The 17,072-nt window shown below is 37.4% G+C and overlaps 1 long non-coding RNA gene across 1 annotated transcript in view; it reads left to right on the top strand.

The window, feature by feature from the left end:
* The first annotated feature begins 4,490 nt into the window (after positions 1 to 4,490).
* The window catches only part of LOC116963245, a 71,676-nt gene continuing 59,094 nt past the window's right edge, over positions 4,491 to 17,072 (top strand). The window contains exons 1-2 of the long non-coding RNA XR_004408047.2: positions 4,491 to 4,602; positions 10,178 to 10,215. This is a non-coding gene — a long non-coding RNA (uncharacterized LOC116963245). The remainder of the gene's footprint in view (positions 4,603 to 10,177; positions 10,216 to 17,072) is intronic.

The raw sequence follows: 17,072 nt of genomic DNA, 5'->3' as shown, positions 1-17,072 counted from the left end.
ACAGACTTAACTCTGGGTGCTGGCATAATTCAGTGGAAATCAGACTACTCGTATAAGGGCACACTTGTAGAAATTAGCTTAGAGCTATCTTTGTGTTAAACCAAAGGCAAGCTTCTTGATCAGCCAAATCCTATTTGAAATTCTCAAAGCCTTGTAGATGGTCACAATAGGAACTGCTCACAATAGGCACTAGCCACATCAAAGTGCTGCTGTCTCAGAAGCAAACAGGAAACATTCTAAAAGAATTGAAGTAGTAATAAATAACATCACGATCTTGGGATTTTGCAAGGGCAAAGAAGGAAAATGAGGCACTTCCCTTCTGCAGGAATTATTGCAAGGAAAGAGACTCGTTACATCTCCATTCTTTTTCCTAGAGTCCTCACATGAAGAAAACAAACCTGCCTAATTGCAAAAGTAAAGCTAGGTGTGGCTGGAAGTCTTGGAAGGATTTTGGCTGAAGATACAAAAACCTTAGCAAGTTCTGCAAAGTATTCCAGCTGGAATCTCCTGGAGACATGCTGAATGTTTTGTATTCCGCCACCTGGCCCAAGCCCACCTAACATTTAAACTGAGCTATATTAGTCAAGAAGGAATTAAATTATTTGATTCGAAACCCGGAACACCGAGCACAATAAAATGGAAAAACAGGCAGCTATAGAAATGCTGCTGTTGTCCTTCTCTGCAGACATGCAATGCCTGACTTCAGTGGAGCTACTAGTGAGAGAGAGCAGCACGTTTTATATATTGCCACATCTTAGAGTGTTGAAAATTGAGGCAGCTCCATTGAAGTCAGTCATTGCATAACTGTAAGGTGAGACAAGTGCTTCCTGACACCTGCATGATTAAAAGACAGCCACCTTGTGAGTACTGAAGTCCTAATCTAACACTACCCTCAGCAGAGATGCTGGCAAATATGAGAGATATGGAGTCTTTTGAAAAGGAATGCACAACTGCTAATTACTATCTTGTTGACCCTATTAAGGTGCTATAGCTGTGCAGAAATGTGAGCAAGGCCTTCAAACAAATGCCAAAGAAGTTTGTTGGATGCATATACAGCATTGCTAATTCAGAGATTTATTTTGTTGCCTATTAATTGGGGTTCCTTGTTTTAAAGGGAAAATAAACATTCATTTTTGTAAAATTATGCTTGTTTGCTGGAAATTAATTTTTGTTTAGTTATAACAAAAAGAATTGTTGAGGGCAATACAATAATAAGTGTTGATGTAAGTTTGAATAAAGAGATTGAGACAGCAAATAAGAATTGTAAATTTATCTATTAATTGATGTGGCTATTATAGGTTTAGGGAGTGAACAAGATATGAAATATGAAAAGATATTGAAAGGAGAAATTCTTTGGACCATTTGTCAGTATAGTTTCTGGTATGTGAATTCATTATATTTCTCTCTATCTAGCTAAAAAGACAAACTATTTGGTTTTTTTTGCAATTAAAAGAAAAAAAAAAAAAACAAACTAACTCTCCCTCAGTTTCTACTTAACTAAACCTTTGACTTTATATAATAGTGGTAAAGTGGCTGGTCAAAATTAAGCTAGAAGCTACAACTATAATAGTAAGGTAAATGTGGCAATCATGAAATTTTATCGATGCAACTTTATTAGAACTATAATGCATCTCAGTGCACAAGTTAGCACAAACAAGATGATGAAATCTTATTCCAGTCCTGTGTAGCTGTTTAATTAAAGTCTGAAAAAAATATTTTTTCTCTTTCACACAAATATTGTAAAAATAGTATATATTTTTTTAAACAAGGTGTTATTAAAATTAACCAAGAAGCCAGCTGGATTCCTTCTTTAACACAATTGTTTCCCTCCTTCACGGATGTATTATTTTTAAACATTAATAAAAAGATAAGGATTCTGAAAAAAAAATAATATTCACAATCATATTTTACTCCTCTACTGAGTGGAGAAAGAAATAAAAAAAGGGTACATTATGTCTGAGATGTGCTGTACACACAGCTTGCTCTGAGAGCTGCACTCCATGATAGCATCCTGTGTGTGTACAGCACCAAGACAGAGAGCAGTCTTATGTAAACCCAGCAGCAAAGGTGCTCTACATGATATCTGCTGGGACCAAGCCCAGACAAGCAAACATGCTGGTGTATGGTTTGGAACCTGATTAAACCAAGAGTTTAGAAACCACCTGAAAATCCTGCTGAGCATGTGACATTTGTCAAACAAAAACTCCCCAGTAGCTGTGCCAGCACTGCTCCAACTACTCCCCAGACCAATACCCATATCTGCTTCTACAACATCACTGAACCATAACAAATGACAGCTCTTCATAAATAAATAATGGTAATAAACCAAAGGCTTGCCTAAAGCCAGCTGCCACCATGATACTTACATAGCTCTGCAAGGAGGACTGTGAGACCTAGGAAACACATTGAGATTCAGAGCTCAACCTAGAAAAGAGAAGGTTAAGAGGTGATTTGATCACAAGTTATATGCAAGGAGAGAAGACCTCTTATGCCGGACAGCACTTTGATTTAACAGATAAGCTAGATAAAATGAAAATGAAACAAACTTAAAATGCAGATGTGTGAACATTTTTCATGCTAGTCTACTATTGGAAGAGATCTTGAGGTATGTGACAGTTTACCCAGCTCTTGAATTCTTTAAATCTGAGAAGCTTGTCTTCCTATGAGATGTAATGTAATTCAAGTACATTGTCATTAGGCAGGATGCATGATTCGTTCAAAGGAATTTTATGCCATGCCTTTACAAACTTTAAACCAAGTGATCATAAATGTTCCTCTCTGGCATTAACATCTGTAAATTGAATTGCTGCCCTGATGAAGTCAACAGCAATTTTCACCCTGCTTTCTGTTGGAGCAGGATTTTACTCCACAAATGCATAAATGTTTGCTGTTTGTGTTCTTGACTCCGATGGCTTGATATCACCTAACTATAATTGGTGATTGCTTATCTACTAAATTACAAAGTGACTCTGGTGATGCCTCTTAACCATTACAGAAGCTGATTACTTGTATGCATGGCCCATTACAACTCATTCCTTTTTTACTACGTTCACCCTTTTCCTCTCCCCTTACTAAGATATATGTTAATACGTTGGTGAAGATAAGAGTGGTTCATTGGACCTCATATAAATAGCTTGTAATGGAATAAAATTTACTTAAGAACTTTTGAAATTGTGTTACTATTAAAAATGAAGCATGCCCATTATGTTTACCAACTTGCTGGTAGCTTCACTTGAGATCCAGCTAAATCTCTGAGATTAAAAGTTCCCACTAGCTGATTTGCTCTTGACTTTTATCTCACAGTTCATGTCATTTGCTGTTCTGTGAAGTTCTGAAGTAGTTTTTACAGAACAAAATAGCCCTCCAAGGCAAAAGTGAATGCTTGAAATAATAGACCAACTATGCATTTCTACAGGTGCTAGCTAGGAATAATGTGAAGGAACATCATTAGAAAATGTAGCATGCTTGTGAATGGAATCCCTTCTACCAGTAAGACTATTATTATGGGCAATTAGATTTACAAAGCTATTGACTGGTTGCATGAAAGGTCTGCTTTTTTTCTCTCTCTGACTACCAGGTACATGATGGACGAGGCAGGCGTGCACAAAGCACAATACATCATTAATCTTTGGGTCTAATGGGGTTATAAGTACTGTGTCAGTACATCAAACTCACACATCCATCTGCCTATCAGAACAGATTACACACTCTACAGCACTCAAGAGACAGAAAACCGATACCAACTGATAGGCCATCAGGACATCTTTAAAGTCTGGCATAATTATCTTACCGCCACTTAAGTTATGTTAGTCTGTAGCTTTACTTCTTCAGGAATTTGAGAGGAATAGAGCTAAAAATGAAAAATTCCATAAAATCATGAAGTCCATTCTGCCAAAGAAAGGAAAAATCCTTACTCATAATTTTTATTATTCTGAGGAAAAATAATTCTCACAGGAAGTTTTTGCAGAGTGGTATGAGATCTATCACAGATATACAATATAAACCATATGAATGCAATGCCTTGAGATATGAAATCAATAATTACAGGATAAGCAAACAAAAGGAGAAAGCTTGTATATTTCTTTACTCCTATGTTTTACCATGCGTAAATCATAGAGGTGATTATTACACTTAACAGGAAACCTTAACTTATATTTTAATTTGATATTTTACAACTGTCCCTGTTTAAAATGCCATGTAAAATAAGTGTTATTTGCTTTAAACACTACCAAGATGTTATGCTAGAAATGTACATGATCAGTGTAGTTTTTGCATGTACTTTAGGAGAGATGGCATATGAATTTAAGGTACAAGACAACACAGCAGTGCTTGAGCTACTGTCTGTTATAACAGTGTTAATAGTGCTCCCTGGGCATAGTGCCATAACTCGTAATCATTTTGCTTCCAGTTCATCAAACTGGCTTAAACTGGGTCTTTGAATGCTAACTCGCATTTCTATATATGGCACTGCAATGTGTCACATGCTTTAAGTGGAACTGCTAGATGTTGGAAGGGTAAGAGGAAAAAAAGATGCCAGGTTAGACACAAGATAGTCACAGTGCTGAGTCTGTTAAATATACGGTGAAAAAGCTGACCAGAAAAGTAAGTGGAAAGCAAAGTTTATAGTCAATGGATTGCTATTAATGTCCTTATTTTGATGTAAAATATGAGTATGGGATTTTTTTCATTGATACTTGATTTTTATTATTCTTGAAAATAAAATTGATTGTCAACTAACATATTTCTTTTATTTTGTTAATGAAAAAAATAAATTTGATATTCTCTGTAGATCCCCATGCTGTGTCAGAGATTACAGGTATGTAATCTCTGTGCATACTTTTTTGGATGACATTTTATTTTGGAGGACAGAGTTGTACTTTCTTAAGTTCCTATGTAGTCTAATGCTGAAATTAACTGCATATGTAGAATTTATTTCTTATTGGTCTGTTTTAATAACATATAATATTTTCAAGGTTTTTTTTAATTTTGTTTAAATAATAATAACCAAGGAACATTCTCTTAGGTCTGCTATTTTGGTCTTCTAGATCATATATCAAGCATAAAATTGATGAAGATGAGTGACCTCTAACTTACATACATGCATCCTAAATTCTGCAAGTTAGTCTAGCTGAGTTTTGAATAATAATAAAGATTCTATTCACTCGGGTTTTTTTACTTACTTTTTTTGCTTGTATTTACAAAGTCAATTCCTATACTATGTGCAATCTGGTTTAGCCATATTTAGACACATTTTTCACTTTGTGGGGCTTACTGAACACAAGGGAAGGATGCAGATTCAGGCTGACATTCAATACTGACATTCTTCCCATGTGAAATTTTGGAGATGCATGTTACGCTACACTGAATTTGAGAATTGTTTCTCTGGTTATTCAATGCAGTGAAACTGTGCATTAGAGGACTTGGGAATGAAAAGGAGTGGAAAAAAACCCCCAAAATTTACACATTCCCTTTAGTTCATAATACTTGATGCACCATCTACTGAATATATTGTGCCCACTCCCACCAATATTATATTAACCTGTTTCTTTATTATGCATACCACAGTAAGGATACATGGGAATATGGCATACTCTGTAATATCTTCTAAAAAAAAAATACCTTTTATAGTCAGTCCATCCTAACAGTTACTTTCACAAGTGATTAATATTATGGATACTACATGGTACATTTTTTATCTCAAAAATCTCTTGTTCGTATAGCTGCTTTTTAATAATAATTTTGTTGAAAAATTCTTTCTCTTCTTCACTTTGACTTGTAAAAAACACAGTTTTTTCAAACTTTGTCAAAAATACAATCTTAAAAACTTTCTCACTTATTTCCTGCTGGTCCCAATGTGGAGTATTGACTAAAGCTCAGTAATTTTATTCTTATTTTATGGAAACATAAAACAAATGAATATTAATTAAAGTCCTAAGTGTCACAAAATGGTTGCGGAGAGTAAAACCAAATAATCTTTCACAACCCAGTGGCAATATTCATACTGAATACCACAGTCTTTTGGATCTGTATTCTGAAATCTATTGACAAACAGTGCATTGGAGCTGCCATTCCATGATTTAACTTTTTTTAAGTGGCAATTTAAAGAAATGTATTATTGAAAAACAAATTTTAAAACCTGTCTTTTCACTTCACTATGACACCATCTGAAAGCAATTTTCTAAGCTTCTTTAAAATATTTTGAATTTCTGTGTGGGGTGTATTGTCTCTTCTGCTATTTCTTTAAATGAACTTCACTGTACTAAGTCAGGAAATGATCACTTCAAGTTTCCCAAGCAGCCAAAAAGCCTTTACCTTTACACAACAAAATAATACCTCCCTTGCTGCTGTCTCAAAGTCCTTTGCAAACATAAAATTCCAAACAGCTCTGTGTGAGAGAGATAAGTACTGTACCATAATCAACTCCATTACCTATAAAGCTTTACTGCTCAGCTCTAAGTAGAATTTCTACAAGCCAACAGCTTCAAATTAAAGGTGATCTAATTTTTTTATTCTGTGGATTTCTGTATACAGCATGTGTTGACCTACTCACATTTAACTTGTTTTTATCCTTGTTTGTAATGTTACTTTAAATTATCACTTGTGGTACACAGCAGCTGGTCCCCAGGACAACAGAGAGTACATTTTCTGGTGACTGGGTAGCAGAACTGAATGATCTTGAACTTCCTACGGTCATCCATAGCCTTTCCCATATCCACCAATCTCTCAATATCTGTCACTGTAAGCCCTGTTTTGCTTTTTTCCTAGAGTAATGGAGAACTCAAGTCAGATGTGATTTTCCTTTCTGCACCAATTTCATTGCAGTTAAGAGCCTTCTCTTTTTCCTTTGTTTTTCTATTTTTACTCCTCAAAAACTGTTGGTGAATTATATTGTATGTTGAAAATCATGAGTATGGATTGATCAAAATTATATGTGAATATCCCAAAATTGAGGAAATATTAAACAAACAAGCAAACCACAAGATCCTCACAACTTTCAGTGTTCTATTTTGATATTTTGAAAGTCAACTTTAAAAATTATTTTTAGTTTTGAAAATGTTACTGCTATTTAAAAGTAAAATAAACGTTGGAAATTAAATTGAACATCAGTCTAAAAAAAAACTTAATTTTTAAAATTCTGCTAAGAATATCAGAAATATGATCTCTTCAGGTCAAAGTGAAGGGAGCCAAGGGAAAAAAAAGTCACTATTGTACATCTGTAATACAGGACAGCATATCATAACAGAGAACAATAAGCTCTTTCTACTCAGCTAACCTTTGCTTTCTTTCTTCTTTTGCACTGGACTCACTACGGTAGGGTTTCCAATCTTTATCCCTTGAATTCATTTGTCCAGAATTTAAGTCTATCTGTAATAGAATAAGTGAATCATGAATGTTTCCTATTGTGAGTAATTTTTTCTATCTTTTCTGATCAAGATGTATATGAACAGAAAGTTTCCCCACTCTGTCATATTCATCTAATCCTTTCTTCTACTTTCTGACTTAAAATTTTTAGAAGAGAGAACACTCACTTTCTAACTCATTTTAGGGTCACTGGGTTCATCACATTTCTTTCACATTTGCTTATAACATGATCTCCAGAAGTATAGAGAAATTCCCAGCCTCCTGCTGTGGGTTCCAGTCAGGTAATGAAAGGGCTTTGTTTTCATTTTTGTCCTTCCTGACCCTGGCAGATAGCTTGTATGTGCACATGCTTCTTGTTTTGATTCTTATATAGTTGTTCCAGGTTTTTCCTGTCTTTTCATTAATCTGGAGAATAACAAATCCATCTTTTTTTTTTTTTTTTTTTTTTGTATGTGTATGGAGATTTTGCTCTTTTCCTTTATCCTTTCACTGTTTCTTCATTGCCAAGTCACTTCGATCATGACTGAAGTAATTTCTGACGGTTGTAGAAAGAGAACAAGCGTTGATGGGGAATTATGTTTCTACTGAATCCAATGAAAATGAGCTGACCTGGAAGAACCAACAACTCTTTTCCTCCATTGTTACATTTTTCCCCCCATGCTTCCAACTCAGCATTTCTCTTAAATATCTGCATCTAAGAGAATTTGAGGGCACCTAATGGAAGTGCCGGTAGCTTACAGTTGTGGTCCTTTGGGACTTCCCATACACAACCTCTTGCATAGTGAGTTGTTTGGTAGCCTAAATGCATGGCACTATATCTGCAGTCAAAAGCTGCCCAAAGGATCCTTATTAAAGGCCAAAGGAAATAAATGTACATGGAAAATTTTTGGAAGGTTATCTGGGGACCATGCCATGTCCAAGAATGGTCACATGCCCAAATGTCTCCTACCCTCCCCTCCATATGAATACTTGAGCTTACAGAGGACCCTTCAGTGGGTATGGAGCAAAGGACTGTATTGCTGAGGGTCATGTTACTGATGAGAGGTGGATATTAAACCTAATTCTGTAGAGTGTATATTCCTGTGAAATCACTAATTGCCATTAAAAACATTGAGTCAACACCCATTGAAATCAGTGTATGGATTTCCATCATTATTAGTGGGCTTTGGTTAGGTTCTGCATTATATACTTTAACTTTTGAATCTGTTAGATTTTTTAAAATGTGCTTGTTTAAAAACTAGGGTTTTTTAAAATCTATTTTTCTTTGTTGAAACAGCCTGTAATCTCACCCCCAAGAAGGCTTGTGTGCTTTCGAATCCACACATTATTAAGCATAGATTTGTTTTAGTTTCATAAAACATTAAATAGTCTTCCAGATAAAACTGGTTTTGTTTCCCTCATGTACAGAACTGCTTGGTTGTCATAACAATGAAAGCCAAAATAAAATATGTGAAGTGTAATGAAATCACTCAGTTTATTTGTAGTGCTAATGGCATTATTCAGTTCAAAGGATTTTATTAAATCATTGAAAATTCAGGAACAAATGATGAATAATCTAGGAAGACCTGTTAAGTAGCAGATGTGACTGAAAGATTGACACACATTATGCCAATTAAAATACAATACTATAGCTCACTGGGTAAAGAAGAGATAATGGTGCAGCCCAAACCTAGATTTACTGAACGTTACTTTCAACAAAACTGCGGGTGAAGACAATGAGTTTTGTCTGTGCTAGAAATACAAGATCCATCCCAGAATGACTTCCATGGTCCCAAGCTGACAACAAACTTCTTGGAAATAAGACTTCTGATCAGCACTGTGTTCATTATGACAATCTAACATCTTCCATTTGTTAGTGTTTTGTCCCTCTAAAGCCAGTGAGATTTTTGTCATTTAGTTTAACTGGAGCAGGGTAAAAGCTCTGTTTCTGCAGCCCAGCTACTGAGCAGGCTGGCCCCAAATTGCCAAAGTGTGTAAGCTTGTGAATAGACCTATTGACTTAATTGACATTGCTCATCTGCCAAAAAATAAGAGGAACAATTCCTTCTTGGCTCAAACCTTGCCCACTCATGCACTTCCTGGATCCCAGAGCACATAGTTTACTTTCCAACATGCTCTGGTGCACTGAAGGAAGCCAGGCTATTATTCTGGCCTAAATATTCACAGCTTAATTGAAAAAATTAATTTCTCATAAACTGAGATAAAAATGTGTCACCTGTCAGTTGCTAATTTTATTCCGTGACAAAGCAGGAGGGGACCAGACTGTGGTGGCCCTTAATGAAAGTCAGCAGGGTGGGAGTGGTATATAAGAAACTCTCTCAGTTTAGATAGTCACTTAGGGACACCCTGCAACAAGACGCTTTCATTTTTTCCCAAAGAAGGTTTGTGCTATTTCTACAAGGGACAGTCTGTCACTGGAAGAAGAAGACCAAAGAGCGAAATTCAAAGAGAGTAAAATAGTCAAAGGGATAGCTGTTTTATTCAAGCTGTTTGAACCTGAACAAACTTCCATTTGTGAGCTAAGGGCCTGATATAAAGCTCAGAAAAAATCATTATAATATTTCCGCTGACTTCTGTAACTTTGAATGTAGCCTTTCTCAATTTTTTAAAACTCATTTTACAATCCTATTTGCCCACCTCTAATTCAGCTGTGAAATCACATCCATTACAAGTAGCATCAATTTGAAAGTGTAATTGCCCTACTGTGGAAAATTATGAGAAAAGATTAATTAATATCTTCATATCTCATACTTTATATAATGACTTTGTCATAACTGAAATTGTCCTTCCCTTATCATATTGTCATTTTCTTCAGGTTTTAACTGGATGTTACACTTGAAAAGGTCAATTGTGGTAAGTTTAAAAAAATACATGAATCTGTAGATGAACAACTGACATTTAACCTAAGTGATGATGCTCTGCTTTTTAACTGTGAGTCTGTTTAATTTAAAACCAATTTGGATCCATTCTTTGCTTCATTGCCAGTGCAGTGAAACTCCAAAAATTTGACCCAAGTGAGTATAACTCAAGATGGAATAGATGCTTAGTAGATATATATGTCTCAGTCTCATAAATTCTCTGGAGCAAATGTAACTGAATTAAGGGAGAGGTTTTTTTTGTTGGTTTCTTTTTATTTTTTTTTTTTTTTATATATAATTTACTTCTTTTGTTACTGTGTGATACTTCTAGGTAGAAAATACCCCGTAAGCCTGTTTCCTGAAGAACATCTCCCTCTGATTTACTGACTCTACTTTGTCAAGTGTTTGCTTCCATGGCAATTGACTGCTGTTAAGTGTTGGTGCTGAGTAAACTTTTAGTAAAATCTTAACATGTTCTAATTGAGTCTGAGCTGGAGTGACAGCTTCATAACGCTGTTTTATCCACTGATGATCCATTTAAGGCTTTATTCTGACATCATTGACTGGGAGTAGTATCCTTGCTGAAGTCAGCTGAGCTTTTAACAAAATAAGGGAGTGTTTGAATTGAGCAGGCACCTTAGGATCTACCACTAATCTATCTGTTTCTTTCTTATGTACCTTGCTGTGTAGTACAATGATCTTTGTTCATTGTGGCCATCTGGACAATAAGTGGGAGATGAGTGATGGATTTGGGGGGTTGGGGTTTTTGCTCTGTTTTTAGTGTTTTCTGGTTTTATGCAATGTAGAGGTATGCATTATGGACATGTAGGCCTCCAGTCATTTTTCTTCTCAACTATCTGGGCCTACTTAACTGCCTTCTCACTGGCTGCTTGTCCTACACCTGCAAACAAAAGTCCTTCAGCTTCTCCTCAGTGTCTTCCTGCAACTTCCTGGAATTCCCAATGCAATGTTTCTCTTCCACACAATAAACATCCCACAGAAACACTTTCTAGGGCATCAATATTTCTTCATTACATCAATTTGTCTTTGGGTGTCTCCCCTCTTAACTGTTGAACACATACTGTCATCACCACCTGCCAGGGAACCTGTGCAAGCAGTTGCCCAGGTTGCTTCAGGCTGTCCTCTTCCCTGTTTATGGCATGATGAGGGATAGCACACACACACACACAGAGCTATCATCAGAAAACCTTGTTAGCTTTGAACATTAGACTATGTGAGGTAACAACACAGTTTTTATCACAGTTTGACATCATATTTAGCTTTTGTTCAAAGAAGTATGCAGGTTCTTCCTGTCCCAACAGCTCCCTTGGTCATTACCCTCAATAAGAGAATGACCAGAGAAAACAAGGATAATGGCACAGCTCCAATCAGTTTGGTACTAGGATATTGTGTGGATTGCTTTTATTTATTTTTTTATTTAGTCATACTCATATCTCCTAAATATATCCCAGCAGTGAGCTGCCTACATCTCATTTCAAAATTTCTTGCAATTACAGAAGATTATATGTCACTCAAAGCTGCAGCTGTCCCAGCTGTCTTTTACTGAATGACCCACGGTCTCACCTGTGGTAGATTTACCATGTGCATGTGAGTTCAAGCACTCTATCGTAAGAAAATTATGTAGCAAGTCTGACTCAAATGCAGGTGCTACATCTTATGTGTGCAGAGTTTCTATCCAGATATTCTTTAAGAAATTTCAGATTACTCTCTTTTATCAGATTTTTTTTCTTTTTTTTTTTCTTTTTTTTTTTTTTCAGTGTCTAATTTTCCTCTCTATTTATCTGTGTACTAATGCACTCCGGGATCCTGTTCCCCACTCTTGTCTGTCTCATAGGACCACTGCTTAAGTCTACAGTGTCACAGAGCAGCTGGTAGTATTTAGTGACCTCCTGCTCTATTAGATGGAAATTGATTTTCCTCTTCCAAGCAAGTGAAAAATCCATAATGTTCTCCATCTGCTTCACTTGTGCAGCAGCACTAGCAATTGAAGCTATAGGAGAAGATACAGCTCTTCAGACATCATAAATGGCAGTATCTTTTCTGACTATCAGAGTAAGCAGACTGTGGTAAAGCAGTTGTCTGGCAGTTTGAAGAAAAACTGTTAAGGACCCGCTGGCTGAGGTTTCTTTGGTAATGTTTGTTGCTGAATTTCCCCAATAATGTTTCACCACTGCAAAGTCACCTATAACTAGTTATATTATGTGGCCACAAATATTAAAATCTGAAAGTAATTGCAAACCATAGCCCCACCCAGCTTAATTGGAGAAATACTACCCAAACAACAGTACACAGATGTGCTTCTATGAGTAGAAAGCAAAACCAGATTTTATTTCGGTAGCAGCAATTTACCTACTCTGCCTCAGATTTAAATCATATAAAAATCAGTATTTATGACAAGTATTTGCAAAGAAGTATTCAATGCAATCATGTAGTGCCACATCTTTGGGAACTTTCAGTTACCATCAATCTGGACAGCAGTGCTTTTTGAGCACTCCCTCACGTTAAGGGTGCTGTTCATGAGTTCAGGGTGCATATTTTCATCTTTGTTTTCATCTATGTATCTGAAACTTTGAAATTAATTCCTGTTTGATATAAGAATGACCAAAAATATCAACTCTCCAGCATTACTGTAAAGCATTTTTGCTTGATCTTACTTTTCTTCACAGCAGCTCAAAACCAATTAGTAGCTGAGGAATATGTGCACCCAGATACAATATAACATATTTTTATGTGAGGAGAGGGAATGGAGTAGAAACTTGGTCAACATAGCTCACCTTGATGGGTGCTTAACTGTATGAGGTATTCAGACACCACAGTCTTGGGTGCAGTATAAGAACCTGCATAGAATACAATGAAACTAAAAAGGAGGGAGTATATAGGCACATTAACACTACGGGGAAACATTTTCCAACAATATAAAGAATATATTTTCTGGGAACAATGTCCCGTTTTTTTTTTATAGCAAGCCAGATGGAAATTTTCAAGCAGATATACTCACAGTAAAAGAAATTAACCAGACATTCATATGATAACTACTGAGGTTTGTCACAAGATAGCCAGCCTGCAGTCATCAAACAAGTAGGAGTATTGTTTAAACATAAACAATTCCTTATTTTATCATAATTTCCAGTGAAATCAACACCCACCAGGGGATGAAAAAAAATATAGGGAATTGGTAAACTGAAGTTCCAGTTCATCCAGTCACCTTTTGTGCAATCTAGATATATGATATAGCATCAAGACTGTTTATGGTAGCGTATTTTCATGTAAAATGGGAATATGAATATCGCTCTTCTTTATCCCACAGAAGAGCTATAAAATATCACATAAGCTGTAACTTTCAGGAAAGATAATAAGAACAAAATGTTATGTAGGGTACTATCACCAGTTCGATTGTGTTTTCATTTTACCTATTAATGACCATGCTTTCTTGAAATAGGGACAGGTTTTGACATTGTGGGAGTCAGGTTTTCTCTTGAAGCAGGGCACAAAATGAATGGGCTGCAACCATTCTAAGTGTTATATCTTTGACATTCAAGTTTTTTGAGGAGACCGAGCCCATGGGGGAGCCCTGCAGAGATAGTGGTTCCTATGAGGGAGATCCAACTCTATCAGTCTGGACTTATGCAGAGGCAACTACACAAGCATGACTGAGGTGTTAAAGACCAGACAAAAACTGAAGAGGGAATTGTGGCATGCATGAAATTCAAAAATTCTCCTGCTTTTTAGTGCCTACTGTATCACCTCCAAAGTTACTCTTTAAAAACCTGTGTGCTCATGAATGTATTTATACATATAGAGATGACTATACATGTGAGATTAAAGTAGGCATGGGCTAATACTGTGTGTATCTGGAAAGGCATGGCTAGCATTCAAAAAAAAGGTATGTCCTTTACTATCTGAATTAGATAAAAGTTTAAAATAAAAACAAAGATTATTAGGATTTTGAAATGGGTTAAACTTTGAAATTCACACCTGAAGAAGTTACTTAAGTTAAAAACAAGTATCTCTACTTTTATAGTCTATCTGTGAAAGTGGGCAAGTAAGTCCCCTACTACAATGATTCATCTAGCCCAGCATTCTGCCCTGACAGTAGCAAAAAGAGCCATTAGTCAGCAAGGGGAAAATGAATCTGGGCAGTTTTTCAAATCCATTCACCTGTTCTTACTGACATCCGCAAACACTGTATTAGGCACATCAGAAAGTGCATGCCTCCATATTCCCTTTATATCTGTCTATAGTCCTGTTCATGAATTTGTTCACTCTTTTGCAACCACTCATCCTTCTGTCTCTACAGCCTCCTGTGGCAGCAACACCTAAAGTTCATCAATTGCTCTCTAAAGAGGCATTTTATCTGTCTGTTTTAAACTGATGTCCCACTAGTTTTAACAAGTACCCTTAATACTGCAAGATGGGGTGAATAACAGTCCTGCAGTCACGCAATCCACCACTTCCATCATCTTGTAAACCTCAGTCAGACTGCCTACGCACATTATCCTCATCAAATTTAAGATCCCACAGTGTTTGACCTCTTCACATATGTCGATGCTTCAAAACTTGACTGTGTTTCTTGCCTTTCTCTGCTTCCAACTCTGCTACATCTGTCTTGGGATGTGGAGACCAGGACTGCATAAAATATTCAAGACGTGTTCCAAAGAATTTTACAGAGGCAGAACAGAACCCTCTGCCTTGTTCTCAAAGTCCTTCCTGACAATGTTCAACAGGACACTTCTGTTGGCCGCTGCCACACATGGACGTGACCATTTCAGAGAACAACCATGGTGACTCCACAGCCTCTTTCCTGAGTTGTCCCAGTTTAATTTCAGCAGCAAATGTTTTAGATTATTTAACTGTAGTTTGTCCTGGGTTTGAGTGAGTTGTGGAGTTTTTGGGTAGCAGGGGAGGGGACTACAGCAGTGTCCCCCTGTGAGAAGATTCTTGAAGCTCTCCTGGCTCCAAGTCAGACTCACCTCTGGCCAGGGCCGAGCCAATCAGCTGCTCCTCTGCGATAGCATATTTAAGAAGGGAAACCTGGGAGGAGGAGTTGGACTTGCGAGGAGGAGTTGCAGCAGCTGTGTGAACACAAAGGTCAGTGGAAGAAAAGAGGAGGAAAGAGGAGGGGAGGTGTGCCAGAGCAGAGACTCCTGTATCCTGTGGTGAGACACAGGGCAGCCCCCTCCGCTACCCTTGGAGGTCTACGGTGGAGTGGATGATAGGACCTGTGGGGTCCCCACACAAACAATTAAGGTGGCTGTGCCCGAAGGCAGCTGGGACCCTGTGGGAGGAAGCAGCCCTCGCTGTTTTAGTTCAGTGCTAGGAGGACTTCAGCATGCAGAGATGTCCCACACTGGAGCAGCTTGGGAAGGGCTGCAGCCTGTGGGAGGGACTCCAGTTGGAGAAAGTTTGTGGAGGACTGTCTCCTGTAAGACGGGGACCATGCTGCAGCAGGGGGAAGGAATTCCAGAAGTTCCCCCCCTCCAAGATGGAAGAATTGACATCACTGACTGCACCCCCATTTCCTAACCCTGTGCCACTGGGGGGAGGAGGTATATCAGGAAGAAGGCAGGGTGGGGGAAGGTGTTTCCAAGATGTGGTAATGCTTCTCACTGTCCTACTCTGTTAAGTGTCGTTGTTGTTAGTGTCTGTAATAAATTGATGTTCTTTTTTTCTTCCCCTAACAAGTTTGTCTTTTGCCTGTGACCATAATGAGTGATTCATCCCTCCTTGACCTATCTCAAATCCCAAGTCTTTGCTTTATTTTCTCCTTCTCAATTCTGGGGGGGAAGGGGGAATTCTGTGGCTATGTGGTGTTCTGTTGTCCTCTGAGCTCAAACCACGACAGGCCTAACACGGACACTTTTCTTATTACAGCTGAGATCAGAACTAGTGTGTGTCCTGGTGTGTGTCTTCTGCTCCTCCCAACTACCCCAGACCTATGCAGAGTTTTTTCCTCCTTTCCTGTTGTTGTTAGCTGGACAAATCATACCTGTTATTTCTAATCCCCTGCTGCTAATTTCCTCTGCCTTGCAGTTCACCAATTCCTAGTACTTCCACAGAGGGGAAGAGGATTAAGCTTGCTGTTACTGTTGCATACACATGCAATTGGGATCTAAAATTGACCTTTCTTTTCATTGGCCTTTTTCCCTCTCTCTTTATCCCTCTTCTCTTCAAGCACAAATCTAAAGTAGAAGAGAAAATTTTGTCTCTTCCAGAGTGAAAGCTGTGGCATAAGCGTTCTCCTCCCCTGCCATCTGGGCAGAAGTCATGTCTGTTATGGTTTGTGTTTTATATTTGCTTGGCATGCACCAAACACTGTTCTTCCCTGAAGTACATTCTTTCTTTCACTTACTCATGGGAGAATGATGCTTTACTAATTGAAGGTGAAGCTATGAAGGTCCTCCCTACCCATTTACAGCTACCTGTATTTTTGTTTTCTTAATCAGATCAAACACATTACTTCTGTACTCCAAGAAGGTAATTTGTGGCCTCTGCTTTTCAGACTTTCTTTTTGCCCCAGGGACAGTAATAACAACCCAACAAGTTGTGTATTACAGCTCTCTCAAGGCTAAGATGCTTATTCCATAAATCCTGCTTTGAAATGTTATAATGTCTTGTTTTGTTATTTCCAGCAGTACTGTGCAAATCCATGACAATATCTTTTTAAGGGACTAAGCAAAGTATATTATAAAAAAAAATAAAAAAATAATAAAATCCTTCCAGGAAGTTCCAGCAGACAGGATCTGTAAATGTCTACTCAGATTTCTCGAAATCTGATAGACAATGCCTTTCCTGTTTGTGATCTTGCACAGACAAGAAGAAAAAATGATACTT

The sequence above is a fragment of the Tyto alba genome, unplaced genomic scaffold (genome assembly GCF_018691265.1).
Source record: "Tyto alba isolate M040663 unplaced genomic scaffold, T.alba_DEE_v4.0 Super-Scaffold_27, whole genome shotgun sequence".
Classification (NCBI taxonomy): Eukaryota; Metazoa; Chordata; class Aves; order Strigiformes; family Tytonidae; genus Tyto; species Tyto alba.
This window is presented reverse-complemented; position numbering and strand designations above follow the sequence as displayed.